This window comes from Capra hircus, chromosome 23 (genome assembly GCF_001704415.2).
Source record: "Capra hircus breed San Clemente chromosome 23, ASM170441v1, whole genome shotgun sequence".
NCBI classification, from domain to species: domain Eukaryota; kingdom Metazoa; phylum Chordata; class Mammalia; order Artiodactyla; family Bovidae; genus Capra; species Capra hircus.
The window spans coordinates 38234130-38241804 of NC_030830.1; the positions used below are offsets into that span (position 1 = coordinate 38234130).

General features: G+C 42.4%; 1 pseudogene; it reads left to right on the forward strand.

Annotated features, from left to right (window-relative positions):
- Positions 5646 to 7427, forward strand: LOC102190276 (annotated as a pseudogene).

A 7675-nucleotide genomic window follows, 5' to 3' on the forward strand; every position in this document is an offset into this window, starting at 1 on the left:
CCTCGCCTCTATTTATACGACACACCAGAGTCACATGATTGGATGGGCTCGCCCAATGAGAGGCGGAGAACGCCGTGACGTAGTGGCTACAAACGCAGCGAGAATCGCGGTTGCTGGGAGCGCGCTCAGGTCTTGGCGCCTTGTCCGTAGAGGCGGCCGTGGGGTGTCTCAGGCCCCGAGTTCCCTCAGGTGTAATTCCCCAGTTGCTGACTTCCAAGTTATCCTCAGTCCCGTCTCCCTCACCTCCAAATAGGCGGGGGTTTAAGAACACCTGCGCTGTCACTCTGATAAAACGTTTTGCTCCTAATGAGATTAAAGTATTAAATAATTATGAAAGTATTCACTAATTACTTCATCCTCGTAAGCGGTTAGGCTGGAACTAAGACCATCACGTTTAGGAAAGTGCTTAGGAATTGCTCCCAAGGTCAATGAGCCCTTGTGATTAAGCTGCCACCAGACTGTGCCAACCGGGGTCCCACAGTTAGAGAAAAGCCCCAGCCTAGAAAGTCTGCGGAACTCTGGCTGAATTCTCACGTCTCACGCAAACTGCAGGATTTGACGGAGACGATGGCGTATTATCACGGACTCTTGAAAAGTGTAATAGCAACGCAAACGCAAATGAGACTGGTCAGGCCATCTGGAAACCACCACATTTAGCAAATAAAAGTGGAAGTTCCTGAGGAAGATTGAATTTAAATTCAGGGCTCCGAACGAGTGCTATCCTTTCTCCTAGCAAAGGCTGCTGTATTGGCCTGGGGGCAGGGGTGGGGTCCATGGGTCACTCATACCTTGCTCTGTTTTCTACGTCCGCTAAAAAAAAAAAACGAAACAAAACACGAGCCGCAAGGTTAACTATTGGGAGAGAAATATAGCGACTGTGGCTTCCCAGTTGGCGCTGGTGGTAAAGAACCCGCCTGCTAATGCAGGAGATAAAAGAGGTGGGTTCGATCCCTGGGGGAGGGAAGATGCCCTGGAGGAGGACATGGCAACCCAGACAACTCCAGTGTTCTTGCCTGGGAAATCTCATGGACGGAGGATTCTTGCGGGTTACAGCCCAGAGTGGAACTGTAGCTACTTAGCACTCGTGTCAGAAAAATCACCAAGAGCCCCTTCCTCAGCACAGTGAGGTCAGTTAGGAAGCTTGCCTGGTGTTCCCTAGCCGCTTTCACTGGAGTCTGTTAGTTGCTCAGTCGTGTCCAACTCTTTTGCTACCTCAGGGAGCTCACCAGTCTCCTCTGTCCATGGGATTTTCCAGGCAAGAATACTGGAGTGGGTTGCCATTGCCTCCTCCAAGGGATTTTCCCGACCTAGGAATCCACCCGGGTGTCCCGCATTGCAAGCAGATTCAGTGAAGTCTGACAATGCTAAATCTGCTCTCAAGAGAAACGCTAACGACTTGTATTTTCCCACCGTTACCTGAAAGATATACCAATTATTGTTTTGTTTCTCTCAGATGTTCTCTTACTGTGGCTCTGAAAGGTTTATCCATAGTGGGGGGGGGGGGCGGAATACAAAGATTTAATAGCCCTGAGCCTTAGTTTTTACATCTGTAAAATGGGGCTTCCATACCAGCAAGGGAAGAGTAGGAAAGGAGAAATGCAGTAGTCCAGGCAGACCCTGAGCTGGCCTTACCTTGGGTGTTTACCAGGTGAGGGATTCTAGCAAAACCTGTTTCTTACTTTTCTTTCCTTCTCTAATTGTTTTTCTTTTCTGACTCACATAAATTTACTTTGATTTGCTCCCCTCCTCCAAGGTAAATTTTTCTCCTCTTTCTATTTCCTTCTTTCAAAACAAACCTTTAAAAAAAATTTTTTTTCTATTTTTTTCTTTTTGGCTGCATCCAGCAGTATGTGGGACTTTCATTTCCTGGCCAGGGATGGAACCTGGGCCCTCTGCAGTGGAAACGTAGAGGCTTAACCACTGGGCCATGGGGAAAGTCCCAAAGCAAAGCCTTTTTTAAGTCAGACTATCCTGAATTTGGACCATAGTACTGCTGCTACTTACTGTTAAAGTGTCTGCAGAAGAGTCCCTTACCCTCACTCAAGATTGCTTTCCTCTCCATAAAACGGAGTAATTATATCAATACAGGGTGGTTGTGTCCTGTCTCCCCTCACAAGAACTTCAGCTTTGGTCTCCTGTGGTCACTCCTACATCCCCAGGGCCAGGAAACAAGCCTGACACATAGCAGGTGATCAAAACATGTTTGGATAAGTAAGTATTTAAAAGAAGTGAGGTATGTCAGTCAGCTGGCACTATCTTTGTTCAAACAAATTGTTTTTATCAAATCTCATATCCCATTCTCTCCCACCATTTCCCCTATTTTTGTTGTTATTGTGTGCGTGTGTAATGCTAGTCTAGGATGCGTCTTTCAGTGGAGCACCCTTAATCCCTCCCACTGTATTTTCAAATACCTTCTGAACCTCCTCTTTTGGTCATCCACACAGACTTTCCATCTTCTGGTAACCGCAGCCCAGTGAATTATCCATTTAAATTATAGACTAGTTTAATGTTCCTTTAAATTTATTCAACCACCAACCACTTTTGTCTAGACCCTAGAATCATAGGAAGCTTCAAGGGAACATATCAGAAATTCTTGAATGGGAATCATACATTGTAGCAAACAAATATCTTTTGACTTTCTCTGAGGAACTATTCTCACAGTAGACCATGTTATTGACTCAAGTGTGGTTGGATCCTATACCCTACTTTTTTAGGGGTAGAGGCATGAGCACCCCTAGTTAATTAAGTCATCCCCATCCTTAGTAGCCTCCCTGCCTTACCCGTTAGTTCAGGAATGGATGAGTAATCCAACCAGACCTGTCAGCTAATGGGACTTATAATTTGCAAAATTACAGTAATTTTAGAACTTTTAATAGCCACAATCTAAATGTAGAATGTAAGATTTTAGCAATTTTCATCTTCCATATTTTTTACAAGTCATGAAATTGTGCTTGGGCTCCTGGTTAAAGTGATTGCAAATTTGAACTCTAAGGATAACTTCCTGGGGTTATCTTTATATCATCAGGTTTTGTATTAGCTGCATTCTAGCCATAATCTATTATCCTTTATACAGAAACCCTTTCAATTTAAGACTCTGTGAGTTGTGTACTGCCCAAAATGCCCACATAAATTTATAAGAGCAGTGTAATTATTGATGTACAGTATTGCTGTACATGAACTAGCTATCTTATCAGCACGGCCGCTAAACCAACCAGAGAGAGAAGTATGTTCCTTTTCTCTGACTAGCAAGGTCTTGAGCCTGGCAGCCATCCTCTTTCTAGAAGGGAGAAAGCAGCCTGCAATAGATCCCTAACCAAAAGAGGGAGAGCTGAGAGATGGGGACTAGACTCTTGTTTAAGAAACACTGAACCCAATTCCATTTTTGAGATTTCCAGTTGTGTGAACATACATGTTCCCTACCTCTGCCTCTCATCCTAAGTCACTTTCAGTCTTTTTTTTTTCCTGCTACTTGCAAATAGGATTCTAAATACAGAAATTACTCTGACACAGACTTCTCATTACCTCGTCTAGAACCATAACTCTAAGCTATCTTACAATTCTAAAATTTGCCTGCTATCAATTTGCTAAGTGCTTTAAAAAAATTTTTTTTTTAATTGAAGGCAATAGCACCCCACTCCAGTTCTCTTGCCTGGAAAACCCCATGGGCAGAGGAGCCTGGTGGGCTGCAGTTGTGGGGTCACAAAGAGTCAGACACACGACTGAGCGACTTCACTTTCACTTTTCAATTTCATGCATTGGAGAAGGAAATGGCAACCCACTCCAGTGTTCTTGCCTGGAGAATCCCAGGGACGGGGGAGCCTGGTGGGCTGCCGTGTATGGGGTCGATGACATTGTAAATAAAGTGTTGCTGCTGCTAAGTCGCTTTAGTCGTGTCCGACTCTGTGTGTCCTCACTGGATGCAGATGGCATACCAAACAAAGGGTTAACTGAAGAGGTAATTACTTACAGAGGTTTGGGTTCAAGAAATCCACAGGGCAGTGGGAAGCTCCCAGAGGCAACTCTTCTAACCCCAGTGGGGCAAGGCAGGGAGCAGGGTTACCAGAACCAGACAAACGCTGTAGCTGTGAAGAGAGGCCCTTAGGTAGAGGAAATGTGGCAGCCCAGTTCAGGCAGGGGTGGGGGTGGCCAGAAATGAAATAACTGAATTCTTTCTCTTTCTATACTCCCATCTTTTAATAGTGCCTTCTATTGCCCAAGGCTATCTGGAAATCTGAGGACAAGAGAGCTGAGTGATACAAACCCAGATCAGCCTCCAAGGGCACAGAGGAGGACAGAGAAGCCTGGAAACTGATCTAGGGTTATAGTGTCCAATACAACCACCACTAGGCTCATGTGGTCATTTGAGTCCAAATTGACATGTACAATAAATGCAAAAATACTTTAAAAATACTTCCTGGATTTCAAAACCTTGGTATTCAAAAGGAATGTAAAGATCTTATTAGTTTTTATATTGATTACATGTTTGAATGATGATGTTTTTATGCATTGGGTGAAATCAACTATATTATTACAATTAAATTCATCTATTTCTTTATACATTTTGACTGTGGCTACCAGAACACTTAAAAAAGTGTGTGGCTCACATTGTATCTGTTGGATCCTATTGATCTACATGGACAAGTGGAAAATAACCACACAATGACAACAAATAATCATTTAAAAACTCATTTTAATTCGATGTCCTGGACAACTACATGAAAATAGTGTTTCTGCAAATCACATAGTTTAAATTTTTTTAAACCTAATTGCCTTCATCCTTTGACATATGGCCCTTCTATGTATTTTTATATTATTCCCTGAACCAGGTTTTTTTTTTTTTAGGTTACATCACACAGTGTGTGGGATCTTAGTTGCTTGACTAGGGATTGAACCTGTACCCCCTATATCTGAAGTGCAGATTCTTAACCACTGGACCACCAGGGAAGTCCCTGAAACAGTTCTTTGGCTCATGCTGCATATTTAACAATCACTCATTCAGTCAAGAAGTGTTTGTTAGGTATCTTCCATTTTCCAAACGGAGATGAATTTAGAGGGATCAGTTGTAACCCAAAACAGAGTCCTAGGCTCCCATCATGGGGCTAAGTTCCAAGATATAGGGGAATTAGAAAAAGAATCACATAACTGGTTGTGAAATTACTTATGTAGAAAATGGCCTGAAGAGGGAAATGGTGTCTTAAGACCATATCATAGGAAAGATTGGCCTGATTAGGTAAACCAAAGGAGGCTTCCTGGAGGAAGTGATGATTTAGCAGAAGCAGGAGATGTCTGGCAAAGTTTGTGAGAAGAAAGAAAGTTCCTGGAAGAGGGTAGTGAATATATAAAGTTACTGTAGCAAGTTAGAGGAATTAAAGAAAAATAGGCCAGTGTGGTTGAAGCACAAAGTGAGGAATAGATTTGAAATTTTATGAATATGTAAAATGTTCATGTTATACTTGTATTTATTCGTATATCAAGTATTTACCAAGCTACTAAGTGCTTTCAGTGAAGCAAATCTGAATCTATCACTTTCAGTCAATAAACATTAACTGAATGCTTATTATATTTCTCTCTGGAAGGCTCAGAGCTGAAACAGTGGTGTGTTAGAAGTATGGAAAGTTCACCCAAGAGATTTTCCCCCCTCCACCATGTGGAAGACTCCAGGTGACAGTTGGACTATTTATTTATTTGGCTGCAGGATCTTACTTCCCCAGCCTGGGATCTTACTTCCCCAACCTGTGATCAAACAAACCCCTTGCCCCCTGCAGTTGGAAGTGTGGAGTCCTAACCACAGGACTGCCAGGAAATTCCCTGGACATTTTATTTTCTGAGGAGGGTTCTTGCGCCTGGAAAAGAATAGTGATTGATTCTGGAGTTCTGATTAATGTTAAATTTGTCAAAGTTTCCAATTCTTTTTATTTATTTATTTTATTTGGCCGCACCAAGTCTTAGTTTGGGTGTGTGGGATCTTTAGTTACAGCATGGGAACTTAGTTGCAGCATGTGGGATCTAGTTCCCTGAGCAGGGAATAACCCTAGATGGCTGCTCTGGGAACTCAAAGTCTTAGCCACTGGACCATCAGAGAAGTCCCCAAAGTTTCAAATTCTTAAATCTGTTTCTTCCTGTATAGTTAAGCTGAACTTTGAATCATTGTTATTTTATTTTCTAAGAAACTAAGTTTTAAAATAAGATCGATAATTCCCACCATCCTTAGATAAATCTTTAATAGAATCAAGGGACTTCCCTGTGGTCCAGTGGTTAGGACACCACACTTCCATGCCGGGAGGGCGAGGGTCTGATTCCTGGTTGGGTAACTAACATCCTACATGCTGCATGGAGGGGCCAAAAAAAAAAAAAATCAGAAGTTAAACAGAATTTTCCTAAACAGTTAACATTATTTACACACTTGACTGATTTAATTCCTTTAAATGTATCAAGCAACACTTGTATATTTAGTACATTTAATCCTCTGAACTATTTCAAAGGTCTCTCATAGCAGACTTAAAATTCTAAAAGCAAAATATCCCCTATTCATGGATTAAATGACTTAATAGTGTTAAAATGGCAATAGTACCCAAAGCAAGCTACAGATTCGGTGCAATCCCTACCAAAATTCCTGAAGTGGAGGGTGGTCTTGTGAGACTGAGCTTTGTATCTGAAATCTCATTCTGTCTCCTGATAAACAGTTGATGTGGGATCTGAACACTGACTAAATGTTTGATGACATTAAGGAAAGATGATTAAATGATTTTTAAAGTCCTTATCTTTTTAGAGATACATGCTGAGAGGCTCACATATGAAATGATATGTTCTGGGTTTGCTTCAAAATAACATGGGGGGACTTCCCTGGAGGTCCAGTGGCTAAGACTCTGCACTCCCAAGGCAGGGGTCCCAGGTTCAATCCTTGGCCAGGAAACTGGTCTCCAGAGTTTGCAGACCTCAACTAAAAGATACCCATATGTCGCAGCTAAAGATTCCATATGCCATAACTAAGACCCAGCACAACCAAACAAATAAATAAAAATAAATGTTAAAAAAAAAAAACACACACACACACATGGGCTCCTCTGCAGTTCACTTCAGTTCCCTACCACCCTCCCGTCTTCAACGTGCCTGGCCTGACCCCCAGTGGCACTAACGTGGGCTCCTCAGGGCACTCTCTCAGCGAACCGAAGCACCGTCTGGCAGAAGAAGAATGCCAGCTGTGGAACAAGGAGCAGAGGCCTTACGACCTCAGCGGGCCCTGGGGGGATGTGGCGATTCTACACAGAACATTCACCAGCGCTCAAAGAGGGCCCTGTTCCAATATCAGTCATGAGTCTTCCGTTCATCACTTCTATATTTATGTCGCACATTTGGGGCAAGTACACTCGTTCATAGATTCCGCTACATCCATCTGTCTGTCATCTGAAGAAGAAAGGAAAAAAATCCAAACATACCTTGGACCGAAAGCATAGTGATTTTCTGTTCATGAGGAAGACACTTTCTGTAAGCTTATTTTTTTATAGGGAACTTAAGGAGAATTAGATAATCATTTTTTTTCTATGGCTAATAAACTTTTTAATTTATTAAAACACACACACATACATGGGGGTGGGGGAAGTCAGTTGAGTCTACAGTCCTCAGCTGATAAAACAAGACTAAGCTCAGAATTGTTGCAGCTGGGTAATGAGTACAT